The sequence below is a fragment of the Aquarana catesbeiana genome, linkage group LG05 (assembly GCF_042186555.1).
Source record: "Aquarana catesbeiana isolate 2022-GZ linkage group LG05, ASM4218655v1, whole genome shotgun sequence".
NCBI lineage: Eukaryota > Metazoa > Chordata > Amphibia > Anura > Ranidae > Aquarana > Aquarana catesbeiana.
The window spans coordinates 10,878,858-10,900,447 of NC_133328.1; the positions used below are offsets into that span (position 1 = coordinate 10,878,858).

The window sequence follows — 21,590 nt, forward strand, 5'->3', positions numbered from 1 at the left end:
CTTTAGTCGCCCTTGCGCCAACACATTCTGCGGCGCTCCCCAGGCTGGGGGAAGCTCGCACGCGGACTGCCGAAGCCAGCGAGAAGCCACAGAGCCGACGGGTCGTGAAACCTGCGCCCTGAAGCGGCTAGGGTGTAGGCAGCAGGTTGCCTACAGGAGCGTGGTTTTAGTTAGCGGCTGCCCCAGGCTGGGAGGGAAAGAGTTAATGCGTGCGCTGCCGGGGTTTTTTTGGATCCAGCCTACCCGCCGGTCATAAAAAATTTAGGGGAAGGCTGGGTTTCGGGGGATCAGGCAGCGCTTGCAGGAGGCCTACTAGGGTTGCCACCTCATCCCTTTAAACCCAAACACATATGAATTACACAGGTTCTGAGGCTAATTGAATGCAGATAAGGCAACGAGTGAGTTTAATTACCACCTTAATCAGCCACAGAATTTCTGTAATTAATATGTGTTCGGATATAAAGGGATGAGATGGCAACTCAAAGACCAACATGAACTACTACCTTGTAGAGGTAGTCCTGGGCAGCCAGTCAGTGGCAGTTTGGGTCAGGATATGACCATTGTTCATGTTGAACTGTAATGCCCAAGACTTCTCAGTAAAGTTGCGTCAAGTGTTCTAAGCCTCCTCTGAAGTCATTGAAAGGGACTCCATCATGCATGTTGGTCTCCAGGCCTATTGAAAAGAACTTGGGTGAGTATGGCACATGTGAGGTATGAAGCGACGCTACAAGAAAAGGTCTACCTACTGGGCAAGTCAAGCAGTTGCTTGACTGCAGCCAGTGGTGAGGCATGGCGCCTGCTATAGGTGAGGGTAGAGTTGCAACCCCATCCCTTTAAACCCGAACACATAGGAATTACACAGGTTCTGAAGGCTAATTTAAGGCAGATAAGGGCAACAAGTGAGTTTAATTACTACCTTAATCAGCCTCAGAAGCTGCGTAATAAATAAGTGTTCGGGTTTAAAGGGATGAGGTGGCAACCCTAGGTCAGAGGTCCTCTGGTAGCCAGGGGGGGTGGATGTACTGGCTCCCTCCGCAGCGGTCGGTTTCCAGTAGCTAGCGGAACGGAAGCCAGGTTCCGGAGATCCATGGGCTGGCCACCTGGTATGAAAGCGAAGGCGTTAACAAGTGCAGGCATGAGGCCCCGCGCTACATGCGCCCTGCTGCTCCTCTTCCTTTGGTGCAAAGCCTTGTCAGGGAAAAGGTTAAAAGTCAGGCCAGGGGAAGCCAGAAAGGAGCCTTTGAAGCCAGGCTGAGTATGTGTGTGAGAAGGTGCAGGCAGGAAGAGGTTAAAGAGGCAGCAAGAGGCAGGGGGGTTGAAGAGAGCGAGCGAGCGAGCGAGAGAGAGGAGAGACGACAAGGTGGGGTGTGCTGCGTTGCTTGTCAAAAGGCACTGCTGATTGTAGCAAAGTCAAGGAAAGGCGGAGCCAGGCTGCCGGTGACAAGTACAAGAGGCTTGAAAGAGACCATGAGCTTTGCCTACGGCCACACCACCCTGAATGCGCCCGCTCTCGTCTGATCTCGGAAGCTAAGCAGGGTCGGGCCTGGTTAGTACTTGGATGGGAGACCGCCTGGGAATACCAGGTGCTGTAGGCTTTTGCTTTTCTTCCAGCAGGGGTCACTCTCCTCTATGCCTCTTTTTACATTCTCTTTTAACAAAACCCGCTCTGCAAGCCCTCCTGCACACCTAACTCCTACAAAATCACCAGTCCAGCCCCCACTTTTTCTTCGCCCTCCTCCCTTTCCTCAACCCTTCTTTCAAAAATACACTTTCTTTCTTCTTTCTCTCTCTCCCTCCCTCCCTCCCTCCCTCCCTCCCTTCCTCCCTACCTCAGGAGCTTGCCACGCATCCAGTCCCTGTAGACAGCAAAGCAACGGCCGGACGCAACCCCCACCTAGCTAGCCCCCATCCTACATCCCGCTTAGGCTCCACGGCCCAGCCCTTTTCCAGCGCTCTCCTCAGCCGTTTTGGTGCTATCACTCCTCCTCTTTAGTCGCCCTTGCGCCAACACATTCTGCGGCGCTCCCCAGGCTGGGGGAAGCTCGCACGCGGACTGCCGAAGCCAGCGAGAAGCCACAGAGCCGACGGGTCGTGAAACCTGCGCCCTGAAGCGGCTAGGGTGTAGGCAGCAGGTTGCCTACAGGAGCGTGGTTTTAGTTAGCGGCTGCCCCAGGCTGGGAGGTAAAGAGTTAATGCGTGCGCTGCCGGGGTTTTTTTGGATCCAGCCTACCCGCCGGTCATAAAAAATTTAGGGGAAGGCTGGGTTTCGGGGGATCAGGCAGCGCTTGCAGGAGGCCTACTAGGGTTGCCACCTCATCCCTTTAAACCCAAACACATATGAATTACACAGGTTCTGAGGCTAATTGAATGCAGATAAGGCAACGAGTGAGTTTAATTACCACCTTAATCAGCCACAGAATTTCTGTAATTAATATGTGTTCGGATATAAAGGGATGAGATGGCAACTCAAAGACCAACATGAACTACTACCTTGTAGAGGTAGTCCTGGGCAGCCAGTCAGTGGCAGTTTGGGTCAGGATATGACCATTGTTCATGTTGAACTGTAATGCCCAAGACTTCTCAGTAAAGTTGCGTCAAGTGTTCTAAGCCTCCTCTGAAGTCATTGAAAGGGACTCCATCATGCATGTTGGTCTCCAGGCCTATTGAAAAGAACTTGGGTGAGTATGGCACATGTGAGGTATGAAGCGACGCTACAAGAAAAGGTCTACCTACTGGGCAAGTCAAGCAGTTGCTTGACTGCAGCCAGTGGTGAGGCATGGCGCCTGCTATAGGTGAGGGTAGAGTTGCAACCCCATCCCTTTAAACCCGAACACATAGGAATTACACAGGTTCTGAAGGCTAATTTAAGGCAGATAAGGGCAACAAGTGAGTTTAATTACTACCTTAATCAGCCTCAGAAGCTGCGTAATAAATAAGTGTTCGGGTTTAAAGGGATGAGGTGGCAACCCTAGGTCAGAGGTCCTCTGGTAGCCAGGGGGGGGTGGATGTACTGGCTCCCTCCGCAGCGGTCGGTTTCCAGTAGCTAGCGGAACGGAAGCCAGGTTCCAGAGATCCATGGGCTGGCCACCTGGTATGAAAGCGAAGGCGTTAACAAGTGCAGGCATGAGGCCCCGCGCTACATGCGCCCTGCTGCTCCTCTTCCTTTGGTGCAAAGCCTTGTCAGGGAAAAGGTTAAAAGTCAGGCCAGGGGAAGCCAGAAAGGAGCCTTTGAAGCCAGGCTGAGTATGTGTGTGAGAAGGTGCAGGCAGGAAGAGGTTAAAGAGGCAGCAAGAGGCAGGGGGGTTGAAGAGAGCGAGCGAGCGAGCGAGAGAGAGGAGAGACGACAAGGTGGGGTGTGCTGCGTTGCTTGTCAAAAGGCACTGCTGATTGTAGCAAAGTCAAGGAAAGGCGGAGCCAGGCTGCCGGTGACAAGTACAAGAGGCTTGAAAGAGACCACGAGCTTTGCCTACGGCCACACCACCCTGAATGCGCCCGCTCTCGTCTGATCTCGGAAGCTAAGCAGGGTCGGGCCTGGTTAGTACTTGGATGGGAGACCGCCTGGGAATACCAGGTGCTGTAGGCTTTTGCTTTTCTTCCAGCAGGGGTCACTCTCCTCTATGCCTCTTTTTACATTCTCTTTTAACAAAACCCGCTCTGCAAGCCCTCCTGCACACCTAGCTCCTACAAAATCACCAGTCCAGCCCCCACTTTTTCTTCGCCCTCCTCCCTTTCCTCACCCCTTCTTTCAAAAATACACTTTCTTTCTTCTTTCTCTCTCTCCCTCCCTCCCTCCCTACCTACCTCAGGAGCTTGCCACGCATCCAGTCCCTGTAGACAGCAAAGCAACGGCCGGACGCAACCCCCACCTAGCTAGCCCCCATCCTACATCCCGCTTAGGCTCCACGGCCCAGCCCTTTTCCAGCGCTCTTCTCAGCCGTTTTGGTGCTATCACTCCTCCTCTTTAGTCGCCCTTGCGCCAACACATTCTGCGGCGCTCCCCAGGCTGGGGGAAGCTCGCACGCGGACTGCCGAAGCTAGCGAGAAGCCACAGAGCCGACGGGTCGTGAAACCTGCGCCCTGAAGCGGCTAGGGTGTAGGCAGCAGGTTGCCTACAGGAGCGTGGTTTTAGTTAGCGGCTGCCCCAGGCTGGGAGGGAAAGAGTTAATGCGTGCGCTGCCGGGGTTTTTTTGGATCCAGCCTACCCGCCGGTCATAAAAAATTTAGGGGAAGGCTGGGTTTCGGGGGATCAGGCAGCGCTTGCAGGAGGCCTACTAGGGTTGCCACCTCATCCCTTTAAACCCAAACACATATGAATTACACAGGTTCTGAGGCTAATTGAATGCAGATAAGGCAACGAGTGAGTTTAATTACCACCTTAATCAGCCACAGAATTTCTGTAATTAATATGTGTTCGGATATAAAGGGATGAGATGGCAACTCAAAGACCAACATGAACTACTACCTTGTAGAGGTAGTCCTGGGCAGCCAGTCAGTGGCAGTTTGGGTCAGGATATGACCATTGTTCATGTTGAACTGTAATGCCCAAGACTTCTCAGTAAAGTTGCGTCAAGTGTTCTAAGCCTCCTCTGAAGTCATTGAAAGGGACTCCATCATGCATGTTGGTCTCCAGGCCTATTGAAAAGAACTTGGGTGAGTATGGCACATGTGAGGTATGAAGCGACGCTACAAGAAAAGGTCTACCTACTGGGCAAGTCAAGCAGTTGCTTGACTGCAGCCAGTGGTGAGGCATGGCGCCTGCTATAGGTGAGGGTAGAGTTGCAACCCCATCCCTTTAAACCCGAACACATAGGAATTACACAGGTTCTGAAGGCTAATTTAAGGCAGATAAGGGCAACAAGTGAGTTTAATTACTACCTTAATCAGCCTCAGAAGCTGCGTAATAAATAAGTGTTCGGGTTTAAAGGGATGAGGTGGCAACCCTAGGTCAGAGGTCCTCTGGTAGCCAGGGGGGGGTGGATGTACTGGCTCCCTCCGCAGCGGTCGGTTTCCAGTAGCTAGCGGAACGGAAGCCAGGTTCCGGAGATCCATGGGCTGGCCACCTGGTATGAAAGCGAAGGCGTTAACAAGTGCAGGCATGAGGCCCCGCGCTACATGCGCCCTGCTGCTCATCTTCCTTTGGTGCAAAGCCTTGTCAGGGAAAAGGTTAAAAGTCAGGCCAGGGGAAGCCAGAAAGGAGCCTTTGAAGCCAGGCTGAGTATGTGTGTGAGAAGGTGCAGGCAGGAAGAGGTTAAAGAGGCAGCAAGAGGCAGGGGGGTTGAAGAGAGCGAGCGAGCGAGCGAGAGAGAGGAGAGACGACAAGGTGGGGTGTGCTGCGTTGCTTGTCAAAAGGCACTGCTGATTGTAGCAAAGTCAAGGAAAGGCGGAGCCAGGCTGCCGGTGACAAGTACAAGAGGCTTGAAAGAGACCATGAGCTTTGCCTACGGCCACACCACCCTGAATGCGCCCGCTCTCGTCTGATCTCGGAAGCTAAGCAGGGTCGGGCCTGGTTAGTACTTGGATGGGAGACCGCCTGGGAATACCAGGTGCTGTAGGCTTTTGCTTTTCTTCCAGCAGGGGTCACTCTCCTCTATGCCTCTTTTTACATTCTCTTTTAACAAAACCCGCTCTGCAAGCCCTCCTGCACACCTAGCTCCTACAAAATCACCAGTCCAGCCCCCACTTTTTCTTCGCCCTCCTCCCTTTCCTCACCCCTTCTTTCAAAAATACACTTTCTTTCTTCTTTCTCTCCCTCCCTCCCTCCCTCCCTACCTCAGGAGCTTGCCACGCATCCAGTCCCTGTAGACAGCAAAGCAACGGCCGGACGCAACCCCCACCTAGCTAGCCCCCATCCTACATCCCGCTTAGGCTCCACGGCCCAGCCCTTTTCCAGCGCTCTCCTCAGCCGTTTTGGTGCTATCACTCCTCCTCTTTAGTCGCCCTTGCGCCAACACATTCTGCGGCGCTCCCCAGGCTGGGGGAAGCTCGCACGCGGACTGCCGAAGCCAGCGAGAAGCCACAGAGCCGACGGGTCGTGAAACCTGCGCCCTGAAGCGGCTAGGGTGTAGGCAGCAGGTTGCCTACAGGAGCGTGGTTTTAGTTAGCGGCTGCCCCAGGCTGGGAGGGAAAGAGTTAATGCGTGCGCTGCCGGGGTTTTTTTGGATCCAGCCTACCCGCCGGTCATAAAAAATTTAGGGGAAGGCTGGGTTTCGGGGGATCAGGCAGCGCTTGCAGGAGGCCTACTAGGGTTGCCACCTCATCCCTTTAAACCCAAACACATATGAATTACACAGGTTCTGAGGCTAATTGAATGCAGATAAGGCAACGAGTGAGTTTAATTACCACCTTAATCAGCCACAGAATTTCTGTAATTAATATGTGTTCGGATATAAAGGGATGAGATGGCAACTCAAAGACCAACATGAACTACTACCTTGTAGAGGTAGTCCTGGGCAGCCAGTCAGTGGCAGTTTGGGTCAGGATATGACCATTGTTCATGTTGAACTGTAATGCCCAAGACTTCTCAGTAAAGTTGCGTCAAGTGTTCTAAGCCTCCTCTGAAGTCATTGAAAGGGACTCCATCATGCATGTTGGTCTCCAGGCCTATTGAAAAGAACTTGGGTGAGTATGGCACATGTGAGGTATGAAGCGACGCTACAAGAAAAGGTCTACCTACTGGGCAAGTCAAGCAGTTGCTTGACTGCAGCCAGTGGTGAGGCATGGCGCCTGCTATAGGTGAGGGTAGAGTTGCAACCCCATCCCTTTAAACCCGAACACATAGGAATTACACAGGTTCTGAAGGCTAATTTAAGGCAGATAAGGGCAACAAGTGAGTTTAATTACTACCTTAATCAGCCTCAGAAGCTGCGTAATAAATAAGTGTTCGGGTTTAAAGGGATGAGGTGGCAACCCTAGGTCAGAGGTCCTCTGGTAGCCAGGGGGGGTGGATGTACTGGCTCCCTCCGCAGCGGTCGGTTTCCAGTAGCTAGCGGAACGGAAGCCAGGTTCCGGAGATCCATGGGCTGGCCACCTGGTATGAAAGCGAAGGCGTTAACAAGTGCAGGCATGAGGCCCCGCGCTACATGCGCCCTGCTGCTCCTCTTCCTTTGGTGCAAAGCCTTGTCAGGGAAAAGGTTAAAAGTCAGGCCAGGGGAAGCCAGAAAGGAGCCTTTGAAGCCAGGCTGAGTATGTGTGTGAGAAGGTGCAGGCAGGAAGAGGTTAAAGAGGCAGCAAGAGGCAGGGGGGTTGAAGAGAGCGAGCGAGCGAGCGAGAGAGAGGAGAGACGACAAGGTGGGGTGTGCTGCGTTGCTTGTCAAAAGGCACTGCTGATTGTAGCAAAGTCAAGGAAAGGCGGAGCCAGGCTGCCGGTGACAAGTACAAGAGGCTTGAAAGAGACCATGAGCTTTGCCTACGGCCACACCACCCTGAATGCGCCCGCTCTCGTCTGATCTCGGAAGCTAAGCAGGGTCGGGCCTGGTTAGTACTTGGATGGGAGACCGCCTGGGAATACCAGGTGCTGTAGGCTTTTGCTTTTCTTCCAGCAGGGGTCACTCTCCTCTATGCCTCTTTTTACATTCTCTTTTAACAAAACCCGCTCTGCAAGCCCTCCTGCACACCTAACTCCTACAAAATCACCAGTCCAGCCCCCACTTTTTCTTCGCCCTCCTCCCTTTCCTCACCCCTTCTTTCAAAAATACACTTTCTTTCTTCTTTCTCTCTCTCCCTCCCTCCCTCCCTCCCTCCCTCCCTTCCTCCCTACCTCAGGAGCTTGCCACGCATCCAGTCCCTGTAGACAGCAAAGCAACGGCCGGACGCAACCCCCACCTAGCTAGCCCCCATCCTACATCCCGCTTAGGCTCCACGGCCCAGCCCTTTTCCAGCGCTCTCCTCAGCCGTTTTGGTGCTATCACTCCTCCTCTTTAGTCGCCCTTGCGCCAACACATTCTGCGGCGCTCCCCAGGCTGGGGGAAGCTCGCACGCGGACTGCCGAAGCCAGCGAGAAGCCACAGAGCCGACGGGTCGTGAAACCTGCGCCCTGAAGCGGCTAGGGTGTAGGCAGCAGGTTGCCTACAGGAGCGTGGTTTTAGTTAGCGGCTGCCCCAGGCTGGGAGGGAAAGAGTTAATGCGTGCGCTGCCGGGGTTTTTTTGGATCCAGCCTACCCGCCGGTCATAAAAAATTTAGGGGAAGGCTGGGTTTCGGGGGATCAGGCAGCGCTTGCAGGAGGCCTACTAGGGTTGCCACCTCATCCCTTTAAACCCAAACACATATGAATTACACAGGTTCTGAGGCTAATTGAATGCAGATAAGGCAACGAGTGAGTTTAATTACCACCTTAATCAGCCACAGAATTTCTGTAATTAATATGTGTTCGGATATAAAGGGATGAGATGGCAACTCAAAGACCAACATGAACTACTACCTTGTAGAGGTAGTCCTGGGCAGCCAGTCAGTGGCAGTTTGGGTCAGGATATGACCATTGTTCATGTTGAACTGTAATGCCCAAGACTTCTCAGTAAAGTTGCGTCAAGTGTTCTAAGCCTCCTCTGAAGTCATTGAAAGGGACTCCATCATGCATGTTGGTCTCCAGGCCTATTGAAAAGAACTTGGGTGAGTATGGCACATGTGAGGTATGAAGCGACGCTACAAGAAAAGGTCTACCTACTGGGCAAGTCAAGCAGTTGCTTGACTGCAGCCAGTGGTGAGGCATGGCGCCTGCTATAGGTGAGGGTAGAGTTGCAACCCCATCCCTTTAAACCCGAACACATAGGAATTACACAGGTTCTGAAGGCTAATTTAAGGCAGATAAGGGCAACAAGTGAGTTTAATTACTACCTTAATCAGCCTCAGAAGCTGCGTAATAAATAAGTGTTCGGGTTTAAAGGGATGAGGTGGCAACCCTAGGTCAGAGGTCCTCTGGTAGCCAGGGGGGGGTGGATGTACTGGCTCCCTCCGCAGCGGTCGGTTTCCAGTAGCTAGCGGAACGGAAGCCAGGTTCCAGAGATCCATGGGCTGGCCACCTGGTATGAAAGCGAAGGCGTTAACAAGTGCAGGCATGAGGCCCCGCGCTACATGCGCCCTGCTGCTCCTCTTCCTTTGGTGCAAAGCCTTGTCAGGGAAAAGGTTAAAAGTCAGGCCAGGGGAAGCCAGAAAGGAGCCTTTGAAGCCAGGCTGAGTATGTGTGTGAGAAGGTGCAGGCAGGAAGAGGTTAAAGAGGCAGCAAGAGGCAGGGGGGTTGAAGAGAGCGAGCGAGCGAGCGAGAGAGAGGAGAGACGACAAGGTGGGGTGTGCTGCGTTGCTTGTCAAAAGGCACTGCTGATTGTAGCAAAGTCAAGGAAAGGCGGAGCCAGGCTGCCGGTGACAAGTACAAGAGGCTTGAAAGAGACCATGAGCTTTGCCTACGGCCACACCACCCTGAATGCGCCCGCTCTCGTCTGATCTCGGAAGCTAAGCAGGGTCGGGCCTGGTTAGTACTTGGATGGGAGACCGCCTGGGAATACCAGGTGCTGTAGGCTTTTGCTTTTCTTCCAGCAGGGGTCACTCTCCTCTATGCCTCTTTTTACATTCTCTTTTAACAAAACCCGCTCTGCAAGCCCTCCTGCACACCTAGCTCCTACAAAATCACCAGTCCAGCCCCCACTTTTTCTTCGCCCTCCTCCCTTTCCTCACCCCTTCTTTCAAAAATACACTTTCTTTCTTCTTTCTCTCTCTCCCTCCCTCCCTCCCTACCTACCTCAGGAGCTTGCCACGCATCCAGTCCCTGTAGACAGCAAAGCAACGGCCGGACGCAACCCCCACCTAGCTAGCCCCCATCCTACATCCCGCTTAGGCTCCACGGCCCAGCCCTTTTCCAGCGCTCTTCTCAGCCGTTTTGGTGCTATCACTCCTCCTCTTTAGTCGCCCTTGCGCCAACACATTCTGCGGCGCTCCCCAGGCTGGGGGAAGCTCGCACGCGGACTGCCGAAGCTAGCGAGAAGCCACAGAGCCGACGGGTCGTGAAACCTGCGCCCTGAAGCGGCTAGGGTGTAGGCAGCAGGTTGCCTACAGGAGCGTGGTTTTAGTTAGCGGCTGCCCCAGGCTGGGAGGGAAAGAGTTAATGCGTGCGCTGCCGGGGTTTTTTTGGATCCAGCCTACCCGCCGGTCATAAAAAATTTAGGGGAAGGCTGGGTTTCGGGGGATCAGGCAGCGCTTGCAGGAGGCCTACTAGGGTTGCCACCTCATCCCTTTAAACCCAAACACATATGAATTACACAGGTTCTGAGGCTAATTGAATGCAGATAAGGCAACGAGTGAGTTTAATTACCACCTTAATCAGCCACAGAATTTCTGTAATTAATATGTGTTCGGATATAAAGGGATGAGATGGCAACTCAAAGACCAACATGAACTACTACCTTGTAGAGGTAGTCCTGGGCAGCCAGTCAGTGGCAGTTTGGGTCAGGATATGACCATTGTTCATGTTGAACTGTAATGCCCAAGACTTCTCAGTAAAGTTGCGTCAAGTGTTCTAAGCCTCCTCTGAAGTCATTGAAAGGGACTCCATCATGCATGTTGGTCTCCAGGCCTATTGAAAAGAACTTGGGTGAGTATGGCACATGTGAGGTATGAAGCGACGCTACAAGAAAAGGTCTACCTACTGGGCAAGTCAAGCAGTTGCTTGACTGCAGCCAGTGGTGAGGCATGGCGCCTGCTATAGGTGAGGGTAGAGTTGCAACCCCATCCCTTTAAACCCGAACACATAGGAATTACACAGGTTCTGAAGGCTAATTTAAGGCAGATAAGGGCAACAAGTGAGTTTAATTACTACCTTAATCAGCCTCAGAAGCTGCGTAATAAATAAGTGTTCGGGTTTAAAGGGATGAGGTGGCAACCCTAGGTCAGAGGTCCTCTGGTAGCCAGGGGGGGGGTGGATGTACTGGCTCCCTCCGCAGCGGTCGGTTTCCAGTAGCTAGCGGAATGGAAGCCAGGTTCCGGAGATCCATGGGCTGGCCACCTGGTATGAAAGCGAAGGCGTTAACAAGTGCAGGCATGAGGCCCCGCGCTACATGCGCCCTGCTGCTCCTCTTCCTTTGGTGCAAAGCCTTGTCAGGGAAAAGGTTAAAAGTCAGGCCAGGGGAAGCCAGAAAGGAGCCTTTGAAGCCAGGCTGAGTATGTGTGTGAGAAGGTGCAGGCAGGAAGAGGTTAAAGAGGCAGCAAGAGGCAGGGGGGTTGAAGAGAGCGAGCGAGCGAGAGAGAGGAGAGACGACAAGGTGGGGTGTGCTGCGTTGCTTGTCAAAAGGCACTGCTGATTGTAGCAAAGTCAAGGAAAGGCGGAGCCAGGCTGCCGGTGACAAGTACAAGAGGCTTGAAAGAGACCATGAGCTTTGCCTACGGCCACACCACCCTGAATGCGCCCGCTCTCGTCTGATCTCGGAAGCTAAGCAGGGTCGGGCCTGGTTAGTACTTGGATGGGAGACCGCCTGGGAATACCAGGTGCTGTAGGCTTTTGCTTTTCTTCCAGCAGGGGTCACTCTCCTCTATGCCTCTTTTTACATTCTCTTTTAACAAAACCCGCTCTGCAAGCCCTCCTGCACACCTAGCTCCTACAAAATCACCAGTCCAGCCCCCACTTTTTCTTCGCCCTCCTCCCTTTCCTCACCCCTTCTTTCAAAAATACACTTTCTTTCTTCTTTCTCTCTCTCCCTCCCTCCCTCCCTCCCTCCCTCCCTTCCTCCCTACCTCAGGAGCTTGCCACGCATCCAGTCCCTGTAGACAGCAAAGCAACGGCCGGACGCAACCCCCACCTAGCTAGCCCCCATCCTACATCCCGCTTAGGCTCCACGGCCCAGCCCTTTTCCAGCGCTCTCCTCAGCCGTTTTGGTGCTATCACTCCTCCTCTTTAGTCGCCCTTGCGCCAACACATTCTGCGGCGCTCCCCAGGCTGGGGGAAGCTCGCACGCGGACTGCCGAAGCCAGCGAGAAGCCACAGAGCCGACGGGTCGTGAAACCTGCGCCCTGAAGCGGCTAGGGTGTAGGCAGCAGGTTGCCTACAGGAGCGTGGTTTTAGTTAGCGGCTGCCCCAGGCTGGGAGGTAAAGAGTTAATGCGTGCGCTGCCGGGGTTTTTTTGGATCCAGCCTACCCGCCGGTCATAAAAAATTTAGGGGAAGGCTGGGTTTCGGGGGATCAGGCAGCGCTTGCAGGAGGCCTACTAGGGTTGCCACCTCATCCCTTTAAACCCAAACACATATGAATTACACAGGTTCTGAGGCTAATTGAATGCAGATAAGGCAACGAGTGAGTTTAATTACCACCTTAATCAGCCACAGAATTTCTGTAATTAATATGTGTTCGGATATAAAGGGATGAGATGGCAACTCAAAGACCAACATGAACTACTACCTTGTAGAGGTAGTCCTGGGCAGCCAGTCAGTGGCAGTTTGGGTCAGGATATGACCATTGTTCATGTTGAACTGTAATGCCCAAGACTTCTCAGTAAAGTTGCGTCAAGTGTTCTAAGCCTCCTCTGAAGTCATTGAAAGGGACTCCATCATGCATGTTGGTCTCCAGGCCTATTGAAAAGAACTTGGGTGAGTATGGCACATGTGAGGTATGAAGCGACGCTACAAGAAAAGGTCTACCTACTGGGCAAGTCAAGCAGTTGCTTGACTGCAGCCAGTGGTGAGGCATGGCGCCTGCTATAGGTGAGGGTAGAGTTGCAACCCCATCCCTTTAAACCCGAACACATAGGAATTACACAGGTTCTGAAGGCTAATTTAAGGCAGATAAGGGCAACAAGTGAGTTTAATTACTACCTTAATCAGCCTCAGAAGCTGCGTAATAAATAAGTGTTCGGGTTTAAAGGGATGAGGTGGCAATCCTAGGTCAGAGGTCCTCTGGTAGCCAGGGGGGGGTGGATGTACTGGCTCCCTCCGCAGCGGTCGGTTTCCAGTAGCTAGCGGAACGGAAGCCAGGTTCCAGAGATCCATGGGCTGGCCACCTGGTATGAAAGCGAAGGCGTTAACAAGTGCAGGCATGAGGCCCCGCGCTACATGCGCCCTGCTGCTCCTCTTCCTTTGGTGCAAAGCCTTGTCAGGGAAAAGGTTAAAAGTCAGGCCAGGGGAAGCCAGAAAGGAGCCTTTGAAGCCAGGCTGAGTATGTGTGTGAGAAGGTGCAGGCAGGAAGAGGTTAAAGAGGCAGCAAGAGGCAGGGGGGTTGAAGAGAGCGAGCGAGCGAGAGAGAGGAGAGACGACAAGGTGGGGTGTGCTGCGTTGCTTGTCAAAAGGCACTGCTGATTGTAGCAAAGTCAAGGAAAGGCGGAGCCAGGCTGCCGGTGACAAGTACAAGAGGCTTGAAAGAGACCATGAGCTTTGCCTACGGCCACACCACCCTGAATGCGCCCGCTCTCGTCTGATCTCGGAAGCTAAGCAGGGTCGGGCCTGGTTAGTACTTGGATGGGAGACCGCCTGGGAATACCAGGTGCTGTAGGCTTTTGCTTTTCTTCCAGCAGGGGTCACTCTCCTCTATGCCTCTTTTTACATTCTCTTTTAACAAAACCCGCTCTGCAAGCCCTCCTGCACACCTAGCTCCTACAAAATCACCAGTCCAGCCCCCACTTTTTCTTCGCCCTCCTCCCTTTCCTCACCCCTTCTTTCAAAAATACACTTTCTTTCTTCTTTCTCTCTCTCCCTCCCTCCCTCCCTCCCTCCCTACCTACCTCAGGAGCTTGCCACGCATCCAGTCCCTGTAGACAGCAAAGCAACGGCCGGACGCAACCCCCACCTAGCTAGCCCCCATCCTACATCCCGCTTAGGCTCCACGGCCCAGCCCTTTTCCAGCGCTCTTCTCAGCCGTTTTGGTGCTATCACTCCTCCTCTTTAGTCGCCCTTGCGCCAACACATTCTGCGGCGCTCCCCAGGCTGGGGGAAGCTCGCACGCGGACTGCCGAAGCCAGCGAGAAGCCACAGAGCCGACGGGTCGTGAAACCTGCGCCCTGAAGCGGCTAGGGTGTAGGCAGCAGGTTGCCTACAGGAGCGTGGTTTTAGTTAGCGGCTGCCCCAGGCTGGGAGGGAAAGAGTTAATGCGTGCGCTGCCGGGGTTTTTTTGGATCCAGCCTACCCGCCGGTCATAAAAAATTTAGGGGAAGGCTGGGTTTCGGGGGATCAGGCAGCGCTTGCAGGAGGCCTACTAGGGTTGCCACCTCATCCCTTTAAACCCAAACACATATGAATTACACAGGTTCTGAGGCTAATTGAATGCAGATAAGGCAACGAGTGAGTTTAATTACCACCTTAATCAGCCACAGAATTTCTGTAATTAATATGTGTTCGGATATAAAGGGATGAGATGGCAACTCAAAGACCAACATGAACTACTACCTTGTAGAGGTAGTCCTGGGCAGCCAGTCAGTGGCAGTTTGGGTCAGGATATGACCATTGTTCATGTTGAACTGTAATGCCCAAGACTTCTCAGTAAAGTTGCGTCAAGTGTTCTAAGCCTCCTCTGAAGTCATTGAAAGGGACTCCATCATGCATGTTGGTCTCCAGGCCTATTGAAAAGAACTTGGGTGAGTATGGCACATGTGAGGTATGAAGCGACGCTACAAGAAAAGGTCTACCTACTGGGCAAGTCAAGCAGTTGCTTGACTGCAGCCAGTGGTGAGGCATGGCGCCTGCTATAGGTGAGGGTAGAGTTGCAACCCCATCCCTTTAAACCCGAACACATAGAAATTACACAGGTTCTGAAGGCTAATTTAAGGCAGATAAGGGCAACAAGTGAGTTTAATTACTACCTTAATCAGCCTCAGAAGCTGCGTAATAAATAAGTGTTCGGGTTTAAAGGGATGAGGTGGCAACCCTAGGTCAGAGGTCCTCTGGTAGCCGGGGGGGGTGGATGTACTGGCTCCCTCCGCAGCGGTCGGTTTCCAGTAGCTAGCGGAACGGAAGCCAGGTTCCGGAGATCCATGGGCTGGCCACCTGGTATGAAAGCGAAGGCGTTAACAAGTGCAGGCATGAGGCCCCGCGCTACATGCGCCCTGCTGCTCCTCTTCCTTTGGTGCAAAGCCTTGTCAGGGAAAAGGTTAAAAGTCAGGCCAGGGGAAGCCAGAAAGGAGCCTTTGAAGCCAGGCTGAGTATGTGTGTGAGAAGGTGCAGGCAGGAAGAGGTTAAAGAGGCAGCAAGAGGCAGGGGGGTTGAAGAGAGCGAGCGAGCGAGCGAGAGAGAGGAGAGACGACAAGGTGGGGTGTGCTGCGTTGCTTGTCAAAAGGCACTGCTGATTGTAGCAAAGTCAAGGAAAGGCGGAGCCAGGCTGCCGGTGACAAGTACAAGAGGCTTGAAAGAGACCATGAGCTTTGCCTACGGCCACACCACCCTGAATGCGCCCGCTCTCGTCTGATCTCGGAAGCTAAGCAGGGTCGGGCCTGGTTAGTACTTGGATGGGGGACCGCCTGGGAATACCAGGTGCTGTAGGCTTTTGCTTTTCTTCCAGCAGGGGTCACTCTCCTCTATGCCTCTTTTTACATTCTCTTTTAACAAAACCCGCTCTGCAAGCCCTCCTGCACACCTAGCTCCTACAAAATCACCAGTCCAGCCCCCACTTTTTCTTCGCCCTCCTCCCTTTCCTCACCCCTTCTTTCAAAAATACACTTTCTTTCTTCTTTCTCTCTCTCCCTCCCTCCCTCCCTACCTACCTCAGGAGCTTGCCACGCATCCAGTCCCTGTAGACAGCAAAGCAACGGCCGGACGCAACCCCCACCTAGCTAGCCCCCATCCTACATCCCGCTTAGGCTCCACGGCCCAGCCCTTTTCCAGCGCTCTTCTCAGCCGTTTTGGTGCTATCACTCCTCCTCTTTAGTCGCCCTTGCGCCAACACATTCTGCGGCGCTCCCCAGGCTGGGGGAAGCTCGCACGCGGACTGCCGAAGCTAGCGAGAAGCCACAGAGCCGACGGGTCGTGAAACCTGCGCCCTGAAGCGGCTAGGGTGTAGGCAGCAGGTTGCCTACAGGAGCGTGGTTTTAGTTAGCGGCTGCCCCAGGCTGGGAGGGAAAGAGTTAATGCGTGCGCTGCCGGGGTTTTTTTGGATCCAGCCTACCCGCCGGTCATAAAAAATTTAGGGGAAGGCTGGGTTTCGGGGGATCAGGCAGCGCTTGCAGGAGGCCTACTAGGGTTGCCACCTCATCCCTTTAAACCCAAACACATATGAATTACACAGGTTCTGAGGCTAATTGAATGCAGATAAGGCAACGAGTGAGTTTAATTACCACCTTAATCAGCCACAGAATTTCTGTAATTAATATGTGTTCGGATATAAAGGGATGAGATGGCAACTCAAAGACCAACATGAACTACTACCTTGTAGAGGTAGTCCTGGGCAGCCAGTCAGTGGCAGTTTGGGTCAGGATATGACCATTGTTCATGTTGAACTGTAATGCCCAAGACTTCTCAGTAAAGTTGCGTCAAGTGTTCTAAGCCTCCTCTGAAGTCATTGAAAGGGACTCCATCATGCATGTTGGTCTCCAGGCCTATTGAAAAGAACTTGGGTGAGTATGGCACATGTGAGGTATGAAGCGACGCTACAAGAAAAGGTCTACCTACTGGGCAAGTCAAGCAGTTGCTTGACTGCAGCCAGTGGTGAGGCATGGCGCCTGCTATAGGTGAGGGTAGAGTTGCAACCCCATCCCTTTAAACCCGAACACATAGGAATTACACAGGTTCTGAAGGCTAATTTAAGGCAGATAAGGGCAACAAGTGAGTTTAATTACTACCTTAATCAGCCTCAGAAGCTGCGTAATAAATAAGTGTTCGGGTTTAAAGGGATGAGGTGGCAACCCTAGGTCAGAGGTCCTCTGGTAGCCAGGGGGGGGGTGGATGTACTGGCTCCCTCCGCAGCGGTCGGTTTCCAGTAGCTAGCGGAATGGAAGCCAGGTTCCGGAGATCCATGGGCTGGCCACCTGGTATGAAAGCGAAGGCGTTAACAAGTGCAGGCATGAGGCCCCGCGCTACATGCGCCCTGCTGCTCCTCTTCCTTTGGTGCAAAGCCTTGTCAGGGAAAAGGTTAAAAGTCAGGCCAGGGGAAGCCAGAAAGGAGCCTTTGAAGCCAGGCTGAGTATGTGTGTGAGAAGGTGCAGGCAGGAAGAGGTTAAAGAGGCAGCAAGAGGCAGGGGGGTTGAAGAGAGCGAGCGAGCGAGAGAGAGGAGAGACGACAAGGTGGGGTGTGCTGCGTTGCTTGTCAAAAGGCACTGCTGATTGTAGCAAAGTCAAGGAAAGGCGGAGCCAGGCTGCCGGTGACAAGTACAAGAGGCTTGAAAGAGACCATGAGCTTTGCCTACGGCCACACCACCCTGAATGCGCCCGCTCTCGTCTGATCTCGGAAGCTAAGCAGGGTCGGGCCTGGTTAGTACTTGGATGGGAGACCGCCTGGGAATACCAGGTGCTGTAGGCTTTTGCTTTTCTTCCAGCAGGGGTCACTCTCCTCTATGCCTCTTTTTACATTCTCTTTTAACAAAACCCGCTCTGCAAGCCCTCCTGCACACCTAGCTCCTACAAAATCACCAGTCCAGCCCCCACTTTTTCTTCGCCCTCCTCCCTTTCCTCACCCCTTCTTTCAAAAATACACTTTCTTTCTTCTTTCTCTCTCTCCCTCCCTCCCTCCCTCCCTCCCTACCTACCTCAGGAGCTTGCCACGCATCCAGTCCCTGTAGACAGCAAAGCAACGGCCGGACGCAACCCCCACCTAGCTAGCCCCCATCCTACATCCCGCTTAGGCTCCACGGCCCAGCCCTTTTCCAGCGCTCTTCTCAGCCGTTTTGGTGCTATCACTCCTCCTCTTTAGTCGCCCTTGCGCCAACACATTCTGCGGCGCTCCCCAGGCTGGGGGAAGCTCGCACGCGGACTGCCGAAGCCAGCGAGAAGCCACAGAGCCGACGGGTCGTGAAACCTGCGCCCTGAAGCGGCTAGGGTGTAGGCAGCAGGTTGCCTACAGGAGCGTGGTTTTAGTTAGCGGCTGCCCCAGGCTGGGAGGGAAAGAGTTAATGCGTGCGCTGCCGGGGTTTTTTTGGATCCAGCCTACCCGCCGGTCATAAAAAATTTAGGGGAAGGCTGGGTTTCGGGGGATCAGGCAGCGCTTGCAGGAGGCCTACTAGGGTTGCCACCTCATCCCTTTAAACCCAAACACATATGAATTACACAGGTTCTGAGGCTAATTGAATGCAGATAAGGCAACGAGTGAGTTTAATTACCACCTTAATCAGCCACAGAATTTCTGTAATTAATATGTGTTCGGATATAAAGGGATGAGATGGCAACTCAAAGACCAACATGAACTACTACCTTGTAGAGGTAGTCCTGGGCAGCCAGTCAGTGGCAGTTTGGGTCAGGATATGACCATTGTTCATGTTGAACTGTAATGCCCAAGACTTCTCAGTAAAGTTGCGTCAAGTGTTCTAAGCCTCCTCTGAAGTCATTGAAAGGGACTCCATCATGCATGTTGGTCTCCAGGCCTATTGAAAAGAACTTGGGTGAGTATGGCACATGTGAGGTATGAAGCGACGCTACAAGAAAAGGTCTACCTACTGGGCAAGTCAAGCAGTTGCTTGACTGCAGCCAGTGGTGAGGCATGGCGCCTGCTATAGGTGAGGGTAGAGTTGCAACCCCATCCCTTTAAACCCGAACACATAGGAATTACACAGGTTCTGAAGGCTAATTTAAGGCAGATAAGGGCAACAAGTGAGTTTAATTACTACCTTAATCAGCCTCAGAAGCTGCGTAATAAATAAGTGTTCGGGTTTAAAGGGATGAGGTGGCAACCCTAGGTCAGAGGTCCTCTGGTAGCCAGGGGGGGTGGATGTACTGGCTCCCTCCGCAGCGGTCGGTTTCCAGTAGCTAGCGGAACGGAAGCCAGGTTCCGGAGATCCATGGGCTGGCCACCTGGTATGAAAGCGAAGGCGTTAACAAGTGCAGGCATGAGGCCCCGCGCTACATGCGCCCTGCTGCTCCTCTTCCTTTGGTGCAAAGCCTTGTCAGGGAAAAGGTTAAAAGTCAGGCCAGGGGAAGCCAGAAAGGAGCCTTTGAAGCCAGGCTGAGTATGTGTGTGAGAAGGTGCAGGCAGGAAGAGGTTAAAGAGGCAGCAAGAGGCAGGGGGGTTGAAGAGAGCGAGCGAGCGAGCGAGAGAGAGGAGAGACGACAAGGTGGGGTGTGCTGCGTTGCTTGTCAAAAGGCACTGCTGATTGTAGCAAAGTCAAGGAAAGGCGGAGCCAGGCTGCCGGTGACAAGTACAAGAGGCTTGAAAGAGACCATGAGCTTTGCCTACGGCCACACCACCCTGAATGCGCCCGCTCTCGTCTGATCTCGGAAGCTAAGCAGGGTCGGGCCTGGTTAGTACTTGGATGGGAGACCGCCTGGGAATACCAGGTGCTGTAGGCTTTTGCTTTTCTTCCAGCAGGGGTCACTCTCCTCTATGCCTCTTTTTACATTCTCTTTTAACAAAACCCGCTCTGCAAGCCCTCCTGCACACCTAACTCCTACAAAATCACCAGTCCAGCCCCCACTTTTTCTTCGCCCTCCTCCCTTTCCTCACCCCTTCTTTCAAAAATACACTTTCTTTCTTCTTTCTCTCTCTCCCTCCCTCCCTCCCTCCCTCCCTCCCTTCCTCCCTACCTCAGGAGCTTGCCACGCATCCAGTCCCTGTAGACAGCAAAGCAACGGCCGGACGCAACCCCCACCTAGCTAGCCCCCATCCTACATCCCGCTTAGGCTCCACGGCCCAGCCCTTTTCCAGCGCTCTCCTCAGCCGTTTTGGTGCTATCACTCCTCCTCTTTAGTCGCCCTTGCGCCAACACATTCTGCGGCGCTCCCCAGGCTGGGGGAAGCTCGCACGCGGACTGCCGAAGCCAGCGAGAAGCCACAGAGCCGACGGGTCGTGAAACCTGCGCCCTGAAGCGGCTAGGGTGTAGGCAGCAGGTTGCCTACAGGAGCGTGGTTTTAGTTAGCGGCTGCCCCAGGCTGGGAGGTAAAGAGTTAATGCGTGCGCTGCCGGGGTTTTTTTGGATCCAGCCTACCCGCCGGTCATAAAAAATTTAGGGGAAGGCTGGGTTTCGGGGGATCAGGCAGCGCTTGCAGGAGGCCTACTAGGGTTGCCACCTCATCCCTTTAAACCCAAACACATATGAATTACACAGGTTCTGAGGCTAATTGAATGCAGATAAGGCAACGAGTGAGTTTAATTACCACCTTAATCAGCCACAGAATTTCTGTAATTAATATGTGTTCGGATATAAAGGGATGAGATGGCAACTCAAAGACCAACATGAACTACTACCTTGTAGAGGTAGTCCTGGGCAGCCAGTCAGTGGCAGTTTGGGTCAGGATATGACCGTTGTTCATGTTGAACTGTAATGCCCAAGACTTCTCAGTAAAGTTGCGTCAAGTGTTCTAAGCCTCCTCTGAAGTCATTGAAAGGGACTCCATCATGCATGTTGGTCTCCAGGCCTATTGAAAAGAACTTGGGTGAGTATGGCACATGTGAGGTATGAAGCGACGCTACAAGAAAAGGTCTACCTACTGGGCAAGTCAAGCAGTTGCTTGACTGCAGCCAGTGGTGAGGCATGGCGCCTGCTATAGGTGAGGGTAGAGTTGCAACCCCATCCCTTTAAACCCGAACACATAGGAATTACACAGGTTCTGAAGGCTAATTTAAGGCAGATAAGGGCAACAAGTGAGTTTAATTACTACCTTAATCAGCCTCAGAAGCTGCGTAATAAATAAGTGTTCGGGTTTAAAGGGATGAGGTGGCAACCCTAGGTCAGAGGTCCTCTGGTAGCCAGGGGGGGGTGGATGTACTGGCTCCCTCCGCAGCGGTCGGTTTCCAGTAGCTAGCGGAACGGAAGCCAGGTTCCAGAGATCCATGGGCTGGCCACCTGGTATGAAAGCGAAGGCGTTAACAAGTGCAGGCATGAGGCCCCGCGCTACATGCGCCCTGCTGCTCCTCTTCCTTTGGTGCAAAGCCTTGTCAGGGAAAAGGTTAAAAGTCAGGCCAGGGGAAGCCAGAAAGGAGCCTTTGAAGCCAGGCTGAGTATGTGTGTGAGAAGGTGCAGGCAGGAAGAGGTTAAAGAGGCAGCAAGAGGCAGGGGGGTTGAAGAGAGCGAGCGAGCGAGCGAGAGAGAGGAGAGACGACAAGGTGGGGTGTGCTGCGTTGCTTGTCAAAAGGCACTGCTGATTGTAGCAAAGTCAAGGAAAGGCGGAGCCAGGCTGCCGGTGACAAGTACAAGAGGCTTGAAAGAGACCATGAGCTTTGCCTACGGCCACACCACCCTGAATGCGCCCGCTCTCGTCTGATCTCGGAAGCTAAGCAGGGTCGGGCCTGGTTAGTACTTGGATGGGAGACCGCCTGGGAATACCAGGTGCTGTAGGCTTTTGCTTTTCTTCCAGCAGGGGTCACTCTCCTCTATGCCTCTTTTTACATTCTCTTTTAACAAAACCCGCTCTGCAAGCCCTCCTGCACACCTAGCTCCTACAAAATCACCAGTCCAGCCCCCACTTTTTCTTCGCCCTCCTCCCTTTCCTCACCCCTTCTTTCAAAAATACACTTTCTTTCTTCTTTCTCTCTCTCCCTCCCTCCCTCCCT

General features: G+C 53.2%; 11 non-coding genes across 11 annotated transcripts; all 11 read left to right on the plus strand.

Annotated features, from left to right (window-relative positions):
• Positions 1-1,476: 1,476 nt before the first annotated feature.
• LOC141146394 (5S ribosomal RNA) lies at positions 1,477-1,595 on the plus strand. Its single transcript, XR_012244885.1, has one exon. It is a non-coding gene; the product is annotated as a 5S ribosomal RNA (ribosomal RNA).
• A 1,869-nt stretch (positions 1,596-3,464) lies between these two features.
• On the plus strand, positions 3,465-3,583 carry LOC141146402 (5S ribosomal RNA). Its single transcript, XR_012244889.1, has one exon. It is a non-coding gene; the product is annotated as a 5S ribosomal RNA (ribosomal RNA).
• A 1,853-nt stretch (positions 3,584-5,436) lies between these two features.
• On the plus strand, positions 5,437-5,555 carry LOC141146411 (5S ribosomal RNA). Its single transcript, XR_012244890.1, has one exon. It is a non-coding gene; the product is annotated as a 5S ribosomal RNA (ribosomal RNA).
• Positions 5,556-7,403: 1,848 nt separating this feature from the next.
• LOC141146422 (5S ribosomal RNA) lies at positions 7,404-7,522 on the plus strand. Its single transcript, XR_012244891.1, has one exon. It is a non-coding gene; the product is annotated as a 5S ribosomal RNA (ribosomal RNA).
• Positions 7,523-9,391: 1,869 nt separating this feature from the next.
• LOC141146431 (5S ribosomal RNA) lies at positions 9,392-9,510 on the plus strand. The gene has a single exon (XR_012244892.1). It is a non-coding gene; the product is annotated as a 5S ribosomal RNA (ribosomal RNA).
• Positions 9,511-11,360: 1,850 nt separating this feature from the next.
• LOC141146442 (5S ribosomal RNA) lies at positions 11,361-11,479 on the plus strand. Its single transcript, XR_012244893.1, has one exon. It is a non-coding gene; the product is annotated as a 5S ribosomal RNA (ribosomal RNA).
• A 1,865-nt stretch (positions 11,480-13,344) lies between these two features.
• Positions 13,345-13,463, plus strand: LOC141146453 (5S ribosomal RNA). Its single transcript, XR_012244894.1, has one exon. It is a non-coding gene; the product is annotated as a 5S ribosomal RNA (ribosomal RNA).
• Positions 13,464-15,323: 1,860 nt separating this feature from the next.
• On the plus strand, positions 15,324-15,442 carry LOC141146282 (5S ribosomal RNA). The gene has a single exon (XR_012244833.1). It is a non-coding gene; the product is annotated as a 5S ribosomal RNA (ribosomal RNA).
• Positions 15,443-17,292: 1,850 nt separating this feature from the next.
• On the plus strand, positions 17,293-17,411 carry LOC141146462 (5S ribosomal RNA). Its single transcript, XR_012244896.1, has one exon. It is a non-coding gene; the product is annotated as a 5S ribosomal RNA (ribosomal RNA).
• Positions 17,412-19,271: 1,860 nt separating this feature from the next.
• Positions 19,272-19,390, plus strand: LOC141146473 (5S ribosomal RNA). Its single transcript, XR_012244898.1, has one exon. It is a non-coding gene; the product is annotated as a 5S ribosomal RNA (ribosomal RNA).
• A 1,869-nt stretch (positions 19,391-21,259) lies between these two features.
• On the plus strand, positions 21,260-21,378 carry LOC141146486 (5S ribosomal RNA). Its single transcript, XR_012244901.1, has one exon. It is a non-coding gene; the product is annotated as a 5S ribosomal RNA (ribosomal RNA).
• The last annotated feature ends 212 nt before the right edge of the window (positions 21,379-21,590 follow it).